The sequence below is a fragment of the Eucyclogobius newberryi genome, unplaced genomic scaffold (assembly GCF_026437365.1).
Source record: "Eucyclogobius newberryi isolate DKJ021-1_F unplaced genomic scaffold, fEucNew1.0.hap1 SCAF_13, whole genome shotgun sequence".
NCBI lineage: Eukaryota > Metazoa > Chordata > Actinopteri > Gobiiformes > Gobiidae > Eucyclogobius > Eucyclogobius newberryi.
Genome location: NW_027315757.1, coordinates 27,434,538 through 27,449,106, shown reverse-complemented (window position 1 = coordinate 27,449,106; position 14,569 = coordinate 27,434,538). Strand labels below are relative to the sequence as shown.

Genomic DNA, 14,569 nt, shown 5'->3' with positions numbered 1-14,569 from the left:
AATGGATGACACAAACCCCCCGGCGATCAGGGACAGGACTGACATTATAAGTGACATTAGACATATGGAAAAAATGACTTTCGGACTTAACTTGAAAATGAAAATGGACATGGGATTTGTATGTTGGACTTGTTATAGCGTAACCTCAAAAATGTTCCATGATATTGTGCCATTATTGTTACTTTTCTTTGCACTCAGGTCCTGTCCTCTGTTATTATGTGTTGTGTATTATTAAAGTGAAAAACGTTAAAAAATACATAAATACAACATTTTTTAAAAAAGAAGCAAAAAAAATAATAACTTGTGTTGTTACATGTCATTGAAGGCCCAATTTCTTCTCAATAATTTCCTTCAATTCAAACTTCTTAATCTGTAAGAAAAAAATAATAATATATATATTTTTTTAAACTACGACGGAGTATAAGGGCCAACCAACTCACTGGAGAGCCGCGGCGCGGTCAAATTGCTGCGCAGTTTCAGGGACCGCGGCATTTCCCTTATAGCCCGTTATAGCCTCATGGCTAACCCAACACTAACACTAACCCTAACCCTAACCCTAACACTAACACTAACACTAACCTTAACCCTAACCCTAACCCTAACTCTAACCCTAACACTAACCTTAACCCTAACCCTAACCCTAACCCTAACTCTAACCCTAACCCAAACCTTAACCCTAACCCTAACCCTAACACTAACACTAACACTAACCTTAACCCTAACCCTAACTCTAACCCTAACACTAACCTTAACCCTAACCCTAACCCTAACTCTAACCCTAACCCAAACCTTAACCCGGCGCGGTCTAAAACGGCGCTAAAACGCGGTCAAATAGCGGCGCAGTTTCAGGAGCCGCGGCGCGCGGCCGGCACAAAAATAACATGGCTTTTTCGGCTGCGCGCCGCGGCTCTGCAGACACTTAGGTTAGGGTTAAAGTTAGCCATGAGGCTATAAGGGAAATGCCGCGGTCCCTGAAACTGCGCGGCTATTTGACCGCGCCGCGGCTCTCCAGCCATTCTGGCCAATATGATGTGGTTTTAGTGCAGTTACGTACAGTAACCCTCCAAAGGCAAAGACAGATTTTTTGCCTTCTGAGAGAGTTCCTCCCTCCACAAAACGTTGAACAGAACAGCAGAGATGACATTTAGTTATTCAAAAAATTGTACATTTTGGTGTTCTTTAAAACAATCAGTGACAAAACATGCCCCTGACAGGGCTCGAACTCACAACACTCATGTCCACGGACTGATGGTTTGGGTTGGCCCTTATACTTCGTCATTTAAACAAATATTGACTGAAACATAATGAATGTTTGAACATGTGCACAAACCTTGCCAGAAGCTGTCAAAGGAAAACTGTCCACAAACATCACATAATGTGGGATCTTAAAGTAGGAGATCTATAAAACAAAAGACCAGTGTTTACATGTAGATGCTGCTGCGCTTCATAAAGTTCTGGACATTTGCCTTTACGTTTTACTGACCTGTCCTTTGCAGAAGGATTGGATCTCTTCTGGAGTGCAATTCTGTCCATCTTTCAGGGTGATACAGGCACACACCTGCTCCCCCAGCCTCTCGTCTCTCACTCCCACCACCTACATCATCACAACAGGTTTTAACATGTTTTTATGAAGGACTTCAATGCCATCTTGTGGTGTGATTACTTACCTGCACCTCTTTGACTTTAGGATGAGTGAATAAAAACTGCTCTATTTCAGCTGGGTAGATGTTTTCACCTCCTCTGATGATTAAGTCTTTTATGCGTCCTTCAATGGCACAATATCCTTTGCTGTTCAAACTGGCTATGTCGCTAAGAATGAGAAAGAAAGCGTAAATCAACTATACATAAAAAGAAAAAACTTGGTTACTTAGGAGCCTGATTATATGAAGTATATTCATAAGACTTTGTGCTTACCCCGTCCTGTACCAGCCGTCTATTCCAATGGCCTCTCTAGTTTTAGCCTCATCCTTCCAGTATTGGAGCATCACACAGCTGCCTCTGATCAGGAGCTCTCCTGAAGCTCCCAGAGGAACTGTGACCCCAGTGACATGGTCCACCACTTTGGCCTTAAATCACAGCACATCACTGTATTAAGCCTTGGATAAACTACTATTTCATTTAGCTTTATACCTCTGTGTGGGGCATTATGCAGCCAACTGTATTTAACTTGAGCTCATCACTGTCCAGTGGGAATCCCAAGAAGGTAACAGGACTGTTCTCAGTTGTTCCATAGGCTGTCTATGAAGAAAAATAATGCACAAAAATAGGCAATTTGCTGTAATGCTGGAGATCATACTCTTACCACAATTTCGTTCATGTTCATCTCAGTTTTGAGTCTTCTCACAATCTCAGGAGGACACGGGGCTCCTCCCATTAGACCTGGCCCACAGGAAGGATGCCATGTTAGAAAGAAATATAGGATTAAGTACAAAAAACACAAAATAAATAATAAATAAAACATTAACAAAGAAAATGGCAACAAACATGTATTGTAATAATGGATATATAATTGAATTATTAAATTGCATGCAAAAAAATATTCGCAGATTTTACAGCCACAATATCCCATGATAGCAATATGCACAATGTTGAATTATAAATTAAAAATAATACAAAATATTTGTTAGAAAAATAATTTGTGCTCATACTGTACTCAAATAGCAGAAGCTCCTTACCTCCTTCGATTGAAGACAAGTCAAATGTGTGAAGATCTGTTTGGTTCAGCATGTCTATGTGCATTGTGGGTTCAGCATGTCTATGTGCATTGTGGGAGTTCCATAGACAATGTTACACCTTACAAGAAAATTATTAAATACGAACATACATACATTTTAGGGAGTATCATTACTCCATACTTTACTTTTCATTCTGAATTGCCTTGAGATTCGACCGACTGTCGTAGCCTTTGGAGGGAAAGACCAGCGTGATGCCATGAACTGCCATGCACATCCCTCCAGCCACTGAGCCAAAGCAGTGGTACAGGGGAACAGGGACACAGACACGCACTGTGGGCTGCGGAATTGAAAGGGAGAATAATTTTGGAGTGTAGAATCCCAGAATTAACACACTGTAATACTCAAAATCAGTGCGTGTAAATGTATGTATATGATAATAGGTATTTCATAAAAACGACTCACCTTCCATCCATAGCCCAGTCTGAGACCTGCTAAATATGCATTATTAACAATATTATGGTGTGACAAGCAGGCGCCTTTTGGATTGCCAGTTGTTCCCTATAAAATAAAATAACAAATTATACTTTATGAAAGCCTATTGGCTTATAATACCACTAATTATAATCAAAGTAAGTTTTTAGCTGACCACTCACACACTATAGTTGTTTTTAATGTTTCTGGATTCTATAAAATATAGCTATGCTTTTTAGACCATTTTCACAAGTTTACCTCTTTTATCACAGATATTGCTCAAGTCAAGAGACAGTGGTGGAGGTTACCGATGTAAATTGTATATTAATGGGGTCATCAAACGTAAACTTGCTCTGCAGATCCATCAGCTCTTTGTGGTGGCCACTCTCGCCTGCTTCCATCGCCTCATGGAAGTGTAACATTCCCGGCTGCACACTGTCCATCACAATCACCATCCGCAGGTCAGGAAGTCTACAGGGCAAGATTAGAGGTCAAACTGTTAAAAAATAAAGATAAAAACATTATTCTACATCCTTGATAACGTTTGTTTGACCTGGAGCTTTGGATGTGGCATTTTGGTGATGTGTCAATCTCTGGACAGAGCTTTCTGAGGACTTCACAGAACTTTTGGGTTTTGAAACTGGAGGGGCAAATGACTGCTTTACATTGGACCTGCGTATAAAAGGGGTACTTTTTGTTTTACTTCTAACAGTTTTGCTACAGTAGTACAACTAAAAGGTCCTTCTCACCTTCCTCAGAGTGAATTCCAACTCCTTAGCCAGATAGGATTGGTTTAGTGACACCTTGAAAACAAATACAAGAGCTAGAACAATAGAAATACTCATGGTTTTCCCTCAAGTAAACTCAAAACTGACCAGTATCATGCCAGCCTTGGCTGTGGCAAACTGAGATAGGATCCATTCATATGAGTTGGGGCCCCACACTCCAACACGGTCTCCTGGTTTTAGGCCCAGGGCAAGCAGTCCTGCAGCCAGCCTGTCCACCTGCACCAGCAAAGCATGCTGTATAAGCACAGGTTCTCATCTGTCTGTTATACTGGAATAGCGGTGGTGCAGTGGGTTAATTAATACCCACCAGGGTCACTGGTTCATATTATGCACAGCTGTTGTTATGTCACTGTGTCACCTTAACTGTGTAAATCAGTCAGTACAGAATCAATGTTTGATAGTGGTAAGAGAAGCTATTGGCCAGCAAGGTCAAAAAAACACCCGGGTGTGAATGAACAAGGAATGATTAATAGAAAACATAATTATTATACAATGCAAGTTTGAGAATATGGAAATATATATATATATATATATATATTTTTTTTTTTTAAGACTAATTCAGTCATATTATTATTCCTACAATCCCATTATATATGATACAATACATGAATGTTCTTTATGTTGTGTAAACAAACCAGGTCATATCTCCAACCATATTCTCAGCTTGTTAAAAATATAATTTTTGAGGGATATTTTGATTAGGTGTCCATCTCATCTGGCCCTCTTTCAAAGTGAGGAGTGGTTGTCTTGTTTGTAGATGTATGTAAGTCATTTAAGAGTATTATAAAACATACATCTTGGTGAAACTGTGCAAAGGTTTTTCGAACCCCATCCTCCACAAAGACCAGAGCCTCTCGTTCAGGCCAGCGCTGTGTGACTGAGTCCAGGGCCTGGCTCACAGTGAGAGGCAGCAGAGACACTGAAGAGGTCCCGTGGACATAACTGCTGTGGAGAGTGGGCTTCTGAGGAGGACTGTCCACATGCAGGCTCCTGCCATTCACAAAACACTCTAACTTCAGCATGTCACAGCAGATTATGACAAACAAACATGAATAAAACATACCTGGACAAGCTGAGGGAACCTGATGTGCAGTATTTCCATTTGCAGTGAGTCTTAAATACGGCCCGCAGCATGATGCGAGTGAAGCAGGGATTCACTGTGAAGTAGTAGTAGTAGTAGTTTGGTGCCTATAAAAGGGGGAGTGTCTACAGAGCCGTGGCTACAAAGGCGCTCCCTCTGGACCTCGTTCTCTGACCACTGACACCGTTGTGTTTACTCTGAGAATGTGACTCTCCGTCGTCCAGTGCCATCGCTCCTAGGGGCCTCACCCTGGATCGGACATTCCGGCTCGCTCGTGTCTCTATTGAGTGGGGCTTCAGTCACCTCCATCACAGATCCATGTTGTCCATATGCGTGGAGCTACGGCACTGGGGATGATGTCTTCTTCAAGTTTTGTAGCTCTAGATAGGAACCACCTAAATATACATATGCAGCAGGATGAATGAATGAATGAATGAAGTACAACATAATATTAAAAAAAAACAAATCAACATAAAAATATAAATTTATCCAAATCATGTAAATTAGATATAAAGTAAAGTTAATAAAATCATATATTACACTTTTATCACTGAACTATCTTAAAGTAACGGTCCTGCACCGGGCGTGTCGGGCTCCGTGTGTGCGAATGTGAGCTGACCTTCTCTGAATTGTGAATATTAAATTGTGTGCAATACATCTTAACTGGACAAACAGAAAAGAACAAAGTAACAGAACTTTTATACAATTATATTACATTTAAACTGAACCAGTGTGTCTTTTAATTCAGGGGTGTCAAACTCATATTGGGCCGCGGGCCGAATTTGGACGCTCAGGCTGGGTCGCGGGCCGAACATAACGTAAAACATAAAACAATAAAAATTATAAGAAATAAACAGCTTTATATAGCCTACGCTGTTTTTGAAGCAATTACTGGATCGATTAAAATAAATTACAAACATGTTTGTTCTCATAAACTGAAACGTATTTAGAAAAACAAGTGTAATTTCATCAACACTGTGCTTCAGTTTATGTGCATCACAACTTCAGAGTTGATCTACAGAAATAAACATTTAATCTATTGTTAAATATTGTTAAATAGGTATTTGGAACTGAAAAATATTGTATTTGACTTTATAACAAAATAAACTTCTCAAGATCTAAAAAACCTTTTAAATGTACTAAGTAACATTTCCACGTCTGTGTAGTTCTCTGTAGTTCTCTGTAGTTCTCTGTAGTTCTCTGTAGTTCTCTGTAGTTCTCTGTAGTTATCTGTAGTTATCTGTAGTTCTCTGTAGTTCTCTGTAGTTCTCTGTAGTTCTCTGTAGTTATCTGTAGTTCTCTGTAGTTATCTGTAGTTCTCTGTAGTTCTCTGTAGTTATCTGTAGTTCTCTGTAGTTCTCTGTAGTTATCTGTAGTTCTCTGTAGTTATCTGTTCACCTGAACTGACACACCACTAAATACAAACACATGTGGAGCGTTTAAGGAGGTTAAGTTATGAGCCACAGTGTTCCATCAAACCAAACTCTTTTGTCAAATCATGGGCCAAATATTATGTACAAAATAAATCAATAAAAAATATAAGAAATAAATAGCTTTTTTACAGCCTAGTAATAGTTGTGAGACTGTTGCACAAATGTGCAGCAGGTGAAAGATTGAGTCCATATTCATGCAGCAGCAGGAACAGGAACATGGACTTTTGATGTGATTTATGATATGAGATGTTCATATCACAGACATGTTTCTGCTCAAACTCAATATGAGCTCGCTATTTTCATAGTTTAAGCTGATCTTAGTGACAAATGATTCATGTAGTGACTCAAATGAGGTCATTGTGTTTGTGTCACAGTCACAATAGTGTGGACACAGTCATGTTCATACTTTATTACACTCTGACCTGTGTTTTTACCTGTGGCTCCTGATCTGTCCAGGTTTGTAGAGGTTTGGATGTTTTCCTCAGAGCATCAACACAGAAGTTAGTTTTCTTGTTAGCTCCACATGAGCTCCACTTTTAGCACAGCTCTAACATCCACAAAACCTTCTCCTTTCCACGTGTTTCCCAAACCACACGTCTGTCCTCGTCTGTGCGCAAACGCGCGTCTTACTTCCCTCTGCACTTCTCCCTCCGCAGTACACACGGCAGTGAAGGGCCGCACGGGGAGGGGCGGCCACCAGCGACATTGTGGGACGTGTAGTTTTAGCGATAAAAACGGTTACGGATGTAACTACGGTTCTATGAACGATTTTTTTTTTTTTTTTTATGTTTTTTTTTTTTTGTTATTTGAATTCAAAATGTTTGGCGGGCCGGATTATAACGTCTAGCGGGCCGGATCCGGCCCGCGGGCCGGATGTTTGACACCCCTGGTCTAGAGGATTACAACTGAATATTTTTCTGCAGTGGAACTCTCCTAGACAAATTAGTGATTATACCAACCTTTATTATTATTATCACCATTATCATCATTATCACCATCATCATCATCCTCATCATCATCATCATCATCATCATCTCTAACACCTTTTTACCATTTGATTCTAGTCTAATAATTGTAATTAATTAATTTTAAATCAATGTTTACACAGTCCCATCATCTATATTTTTACTCTTTGCTTTTTACTTTAGGTACATTTACGATAGTGTACTTTAGTACTTTTACTCAGGTAAAGGAGTTTTAGCTCTACTATGATTTTTACCAAAGTCATTTTTTTTAGACAAGTAATTGTACTTTTACTTGAGTAGTGAACTTCAGTACTTTTACCACCTCAGGTCTAGCTCTGTCAGGTGGCGCCGTAGTAAACCCCAGGCCTGAATCTCGCGACAGTACCCTCAACCACCAAATGGGGGCAGCATTGTCCATCAGTATCCAGACGCTTGTGTGGCCCTAAAATGAAAACTAAAGCTTATAAGGTGCTCACATTTTAAATCAGAAGGCATAACTTTGTCGAGCGCCATCTTGTGGTTTTAGAGATTGAGATGGCACCAAGACAATATCTTTTATATTGAAATAAACGCAGTTTGTAGAAGTTAAAACACAAGGCTTGAATATACTTTTATTATAAACATAGTTAGTTAGTTAGTTAGTTAGTAAGTTAGTTAGTTAGTTAGTTAGTTACTTGGTTAGTTAGTCACATTATTGTCCCACAGGAAAATGTGTCTTCACAATGTGTCTTACAATCTGATAAACCTCTTGTAATTCACCGTGTAATTAAATGTGCAACACATTGCAGTGGTAGTTCTTCCTTCCTGTGCTGCACATGTGCTGAGTGCTTAACTGACATTTACTCACTGATCTGATGTAGAAGGGGGACAGACCAAACTGGAACTGGAACATACAAAATGCACAACTTTAATATTAGCCGGATCCTCCAAACATACTGGAATGTTTGGGTCCTTTACTTAGTTCTGCACCAAACAGGGGTGTCAATGCCATGAGGAAATAAATGAGGAGTTTTCTTGTTGTTGCAAAGTGGTTGAACATTTGGACTAATGCATCTGGGCCTGGTCTGTCCTCTGGGCATCACCTGTGAGGAGTCACAATGTCAGGACTGCAGTGGACAGCTCCACTTTCCTCTGCCGCAGCCATTCCTGTCCCAGCTGAACATTCAGCTGTTGCCAACACTTGTCCACTTAATAACTGTTGCCCTCACTCACATCTCACTGCGTGCCACTGTAATGATTTTAATGAAATCCCTTGGCTTCTGTTTGACATGCTTTTTCTAATCCAAAATCCCAGTGGACCGGACTATTTCTGACCCATAAGAAACAGTTAATCTGCTTGAGTCAAAAAACTAAATGTTGACCTTAAAGAAATATGTATGCATCCCCTTTTCCATTTAATGTTTAATGTTAAATCAAAATGTTACCCAAAACATGTTTTAGGTAACATTTTATAATAAAGGGACATGAACTCATGCATTATCTTAAATTAAGTAATAATATAGTCATGCATTGATCTATAGTATGGTTATGCATTAGTGCACCGTGACTTATCAGCAATGACTATGATTTTATGTTGTTTCTTATTTAAAAATGTAAATGTTTTGCCAATACACTGACGATCACGGTTAGATCAGGTCGTACTTTGAATCATAACCGTTATCTGGACTATGCAGACTCTAAAAATGCACGCAAAATACCTTTTTTGTAAGACAGTGGCAACAGTAAATCAAAATATAATAGATAAATATTTTCTTTTAAGAAGCCTTCTGTCAACATACACTGAACAAAAATACTCGTGCTTTTATTTTATTTATTTATTTTGCTTCTTTCTTTTAAGGATTTTTATGCTTTAGATACGACACTATAGTGTGAAATGGGGTCGAGAGAGGGAAGGACATCCAAGAATTTGTCAGAGCTGGAATTGACCTCACGACCCTGCGTCCAGCTGCACATGGTGCCTGGCATGCGTGCTATCCACTCAACCACCAAGCCGCATTTGCTCCCATTTTTCATGAACTAAACTCAAAGATATTAAGACTTTTCTATTTACACAACTTGCCCATTTCTCTTAACCTAAATAAAATGCCCCCTCGTTTTGTGTTGCTTTTCTTGGCGGGTAAGTATCTGGTGTGACTTCTAAAATGGCTGCCGAAGTTGCCAGAACTTCTCTTCTCTCTTGCATGGCCAGCATCACCAGACATGTGTGATAATGTATTCAAAAATATCAATGTGCACTAGAAATAATATGGTTTGACCAGTCGAATAAACATAAAAAATACTTGCTAGCTGGTCGACTTCATAAATAGTTGCTAGCTGTAACCCAGTACCCAACAAGAGAACTAAAACATCTTGCTTTTGGTCACTTCAGTGCTATATAAGTCCCAGTCTTTACACTTCAATCCTTTCTTGACCTTCATCCAAATGCGATCCATCATTCTCCGTCAAAAAAGCAAACAAACTCACGTCCGCTGTGTTCCGACCTAAGTGTCTGCTTCCTATACCTCTCCGTCACAAAACCTAGGGCTCATTAGTCATCCATCAAATGCCACGGTTTCAGAAAAATACTATCCATCACTTGCTCCTGCCCCACCGATGCCCCGCGCTCTCCCTGGCCACGTCACAACCCTCATCCAGCAAGCCAAGTTTAGACAGGAACTATTTTCTAATCCTCACACAGAAAGGTCACAGTGCAGGTCGTGGTTCAAAGGTCGCAGGCGGGGGTTGGTACGGTTGCCATGGAGGCGGCGGGGCTCATTGGTGTAAACAGAAGATGGGGGTGCTCGAGGGGGGACAGGCCTGAGCGCGGAGGAAAGCATCCAGATCGCATTATTAGAGGCAGACAAGGAGGAAGTGCTGGTGAATGACAGAGTGTATTGGACAAAGCAACAAGCGCACACATTTACCCCAGAGATTAACTAAACCATAGTGACAAGACAGGCTTTTGTTGGACTGGCGAGGACTCGAAAGAACTCCAAAGGAGGACCAAGTGGCATTAAAAACCTCCAAGATATCACACTTTGTACACTTTCTGAAGCAACCTTCTAACACAGGTTTGAGATTGGGTGGAAGGTTACACTTGTTATTGACCCCATGTGTCTGATCGTTCCTTGAGTTTCTTCTTTTTAGGTCACCACATAAAATGTCCCTTATTATGCAGTGATTTGCATATTCACCATAGGATGCCCATCTTGAAACATTCCTCTTCTTCTGTCTCGCTTTGGAAATGGCTCAGAAGGTGGAGTAATGCCAAAATAATGTGGTGTATGAATACGTCTAAAGCAGAGGTGGGAAAAAAACCTCAAGCAAGAATATCCTTACTTCAAAATACAAATGTTTTTAAATTTAAGTAAGCGTAATTTTAAGAGTCAGGATGTGAGAACTGATTTCTAATTTGAAGTTAATAATTCAAAGGTCAAAATATTATATATAATGTGTAATAAATGTGTTATTCTCAAAGAATATAACACAAGACTGAGAAAAAAAAAGATCAGACAGCAGAGCAAGAAACAGATATTTTGAAATATGTATCAGTGTAAAAGATTAAAGTGTTTATAACTTTTAGACTTAGTCACAGTAGGAGGGTAACCAAAACCTTTACTTATGGGGAACATGACATAAAATCAACTTATATGATCTGTGTTATACAGATTAGAAACGTCATGTTATTTATCTCATAAAGGACATAAAACTCACTCAATGTTGTATTTTGATTCTTGCATGTTTGAGTAAGCCTGTGATTTGAGGCTTGAGTGTTCAGAAAGTCTCTGATCTGTATTTATTTATTTTTTAAAAATCTTTTTTTTTTTTTTTTAAGTCTAATGTCAGTTCTGGATTTTCAAACAGGAAGTACTTACTCTTGTTATCAGGCTGTTTTAGAGCAACATTGCGGTCGACATTGTACAAAGTATTAATAATTATCAATGCATGTTTTAGTTTAATACTAAACACCCCAGCATAAAGCATAATTAAATATAAAAGTATAGTGTCTGAAAATGATTGCAGAAGTATGAGTTATCTAAGTAAAGTAAATGTAATCCACTGGTTTCAGCTTCCTGTTAATCTATATGCAACTTTGATGAATATCTCCCATTCAAACGATATAATATTTCGTTTTAAATTGTTAATTGCTATGGCAACTGTCCTTTTCTCATCATTCTGAAACCCATGGATAGTGGAGAGGTAACTATGCAAAGAAAAGTACTGCAGTGGTAACTATGTAAAGAAAAAAGTACCATCATCCTTGAGCCATTACTGCTATTGTGATTTCAACATCTCTTTAATCCACTCCATCATGGCGCGGTGACATCATGAGAAAGTTGCTCCACTGTTGACAGCCCCTCTTGTTACCATGGCGCTACAGAAAATGGCTGGACAGACCCCAGATTAAATGAAGGCTATTGGGGATGCAGGGGGACACGTCGGCGGCAAGTAAATAATAGCGCTATTTGTTAGTGTTTGCCTGGCGTATGGAGCCAGAATCTCTCTGTTATTTGGGGGCTCCTTGTACCCCACTCAGTGCATGAACAGGACGTCCCATGTGAGGCAACAACAGCTCCGACAATCAAGTAATGAGCAAAGAAGACTGCGCTGGACAATAGGAAGGCACGGCCACCTAATAAGGTCAACTTCACTGTGTGTCAAAAAATAAACACAAATCCTTTTAACAAACCATTTATCATTATTTTTGCCTCAGTAGATGATTGGTATTTGGCATTTACTGAGTGTTTATGTGAAAAAATAAATAAAAATAAAATGATATCAAAAATAAAACTATACTAACCTATGATTTCTTCTTTGTATTTATCGATTTGTTTTTTAGATTGTCAATGTCTCGTGACGTGATAATGAAATTTGATCCAGATCCAGTTGCTTTAGTATATTTAATGTTTTAATTAAAAACATTAAACACGTTTGAATGCAGTTCATGCCTTTGTTTGAGTCATAAAACTTGGAGTACCATAGTCCAAATAGCATTATTCTATATCTAGTAGTTCTATTAGTTGATGATTATCTCAATAATCGATTTGTTACGATTAATCAATAAACCCGTTTCAGCCGTAGTCAGAACATGGGACTAAATACACACTAAATACTCTATATCTACTATAAAGAGGATGGAATGAAGACTACATCATTCTGTGACTTTGTAATTATCTTTATCTGATTGCATTTTTGTCTTTTTATTGATGTTATTGCTCTTTTCGATCCAAGACAAAAATCCATTTCCTTTTCGACACTTGATACTTAGACATGTTGGACCTTCAATTGACCCCGGTCCCACAATGACTTTTTTGCTTGAGCTACCCAACACCACTGGTCTTAATCCAGCCGTGGCACTTTACACAGGGACGGACAGAAGGGGGCGGGGCTGTGAGGCATTTCAATACTGGGAACCTCATGACCCACTGGGGAGTAATGAGTATTCAGGGGAGCGGCGTTATTGGCTTGTTGACCCTGGCTTTTTCTATGTGCTCATCCCTGAATGGTGAGGGAAAAGTCCTATAAATGTCGCCATCAAAGTAATTTAGTGCAATGTGTTTAGAGCTGCTATGTCTTCGTTTAAACATGCAGACTGCACAGAAATACTTGGTGAAGGTTTTTGTAGGATTTCCAACACAAATGGATAGCTTTTCCCCAGATGCGATTGACAAAACCCATTAAGAGAAAAGACAGGGTGGAAAGCAACTGGAAACTACTGCTCTGGTAATTCATAATTTTGAAATTCATAAATGTTTTTCCCCCCTGAGAAGTTCCAAGACGTATCAAATTCTTCCAAGAGGCCTGATCTATTCATAGAAGTAATTGTAAAAGCATTTGTAAGAGCAGCAGCAGAAACCTTCTGCAGTGGTTATTATTAAAGTAGTGGGAGCAGTAAATACTACTACTACTATAATACTACTTCTTTTAGACTGCGTTGGAGAGCTTTGTTTGATAACGTCCTTAAAGGGGAAATATTTTGCACACAAAAAATCTACTAACTAACCCTAACCCAAAATCGACTTTAATTGTAGCCTTTAACATGTTACAGCAGCGTTTCCTTATCATTATGTTACTCAAAGTTGTATTTTGATGAATTCATGTATGTTTGAGTAATCCAAATATTGAGGCTTGAGTGCTCATATGTCTATACTTACAATCTCTATACTTACAATTATGAGGAAAAATGAAGACTCCAAGATATACTACTATCATATCTGTCAACTCTCACGCATTTATGACCTGCCTCACGCTCTCACGCGCTGATGGCCTTTTCTCACGCTAAAAAATACATTTCAAATCAGTAAATGTTTTGAAAAAAATCCCTTTCCGATCGCGTCAAGCACCGTCACTATCGTCTGGAAATCTCACTCATAGTCTCACTTAATTTAGTAAAATCTCACACGTAGCCTCCTTGATAAGTTGACAGCTCTGTACTATAAGTTACAGTTTTGAACAGGAAGTCAATGGACCTTTTTCTAGTACCAAGTCGCTTTTGAGCACTTCACAAAATGTAAAATGATTGTCTCATTACTCATTGTGTTATAACTGTATAATTATGTTATTAATACCTGAAAAAACATCATATATGTCTTTAACCATTTGAAATCAGAAACAGAGCCCTTCCAATGCTCATATTACATTTTAGATTTGCCGCACCCTTTGGTTAGGGGTGGGCACAAATTTAAATGTTTGATAATAGTGTGAATATTTTAAACAAGGGTATACAGCGATATATCTGCACTTTTGCTATCAGTGTATTAACAAGCTCAACAATACACTTAAAAACCACACATTTCGGCTGGATTGGATCAGGATACTCTAAAAAAATACTGAGATGTGTATATTTGTACTTATGTATAGATGTCCCTCTCATATAAGGCATTCTCACAAAGTCTAGCTCATATTTCTTGAGCAGAATCCATTAATCTTTGCCTAGTCCGGCCGGCCCCCTGCTCTCGAGCACAACAGTGTGGACTCTGTATCCTGTGAGGGCCGTTTTACTGAAGTGTGGTCAGTAAGTGTGAGCTGCAGCTGCACCCGCTGAGCTCGCCCCTCTCTCTCTCCCTCTGCACGGCGTGGGTGGCACTATCTGGAGGCGATGGGCGGTGTGTTTATGTGTGCCGGGGTTTAGGCGCTCGCACACACACACACATTAACCACAGAGGCGCAATTGATT

At 39.3% G+C, this 14,569-nt stretch overlaps 1 pseudogene; it reads right to left on the bottom strand.

Annotated features, from left to right (window-relative positions):
• Nucleotides 1-274: 274 nt before the first annotated feature.
• On the bottom strand, nt 275-5,089 carry LOC140358401 (medium-chain acyl-CoA ligase ACSF2, mitochondrial-like; annotated as a pseudogene).
• Nucleotides 5,090-14,569: the final 9,480 nt, after the last annotated feature.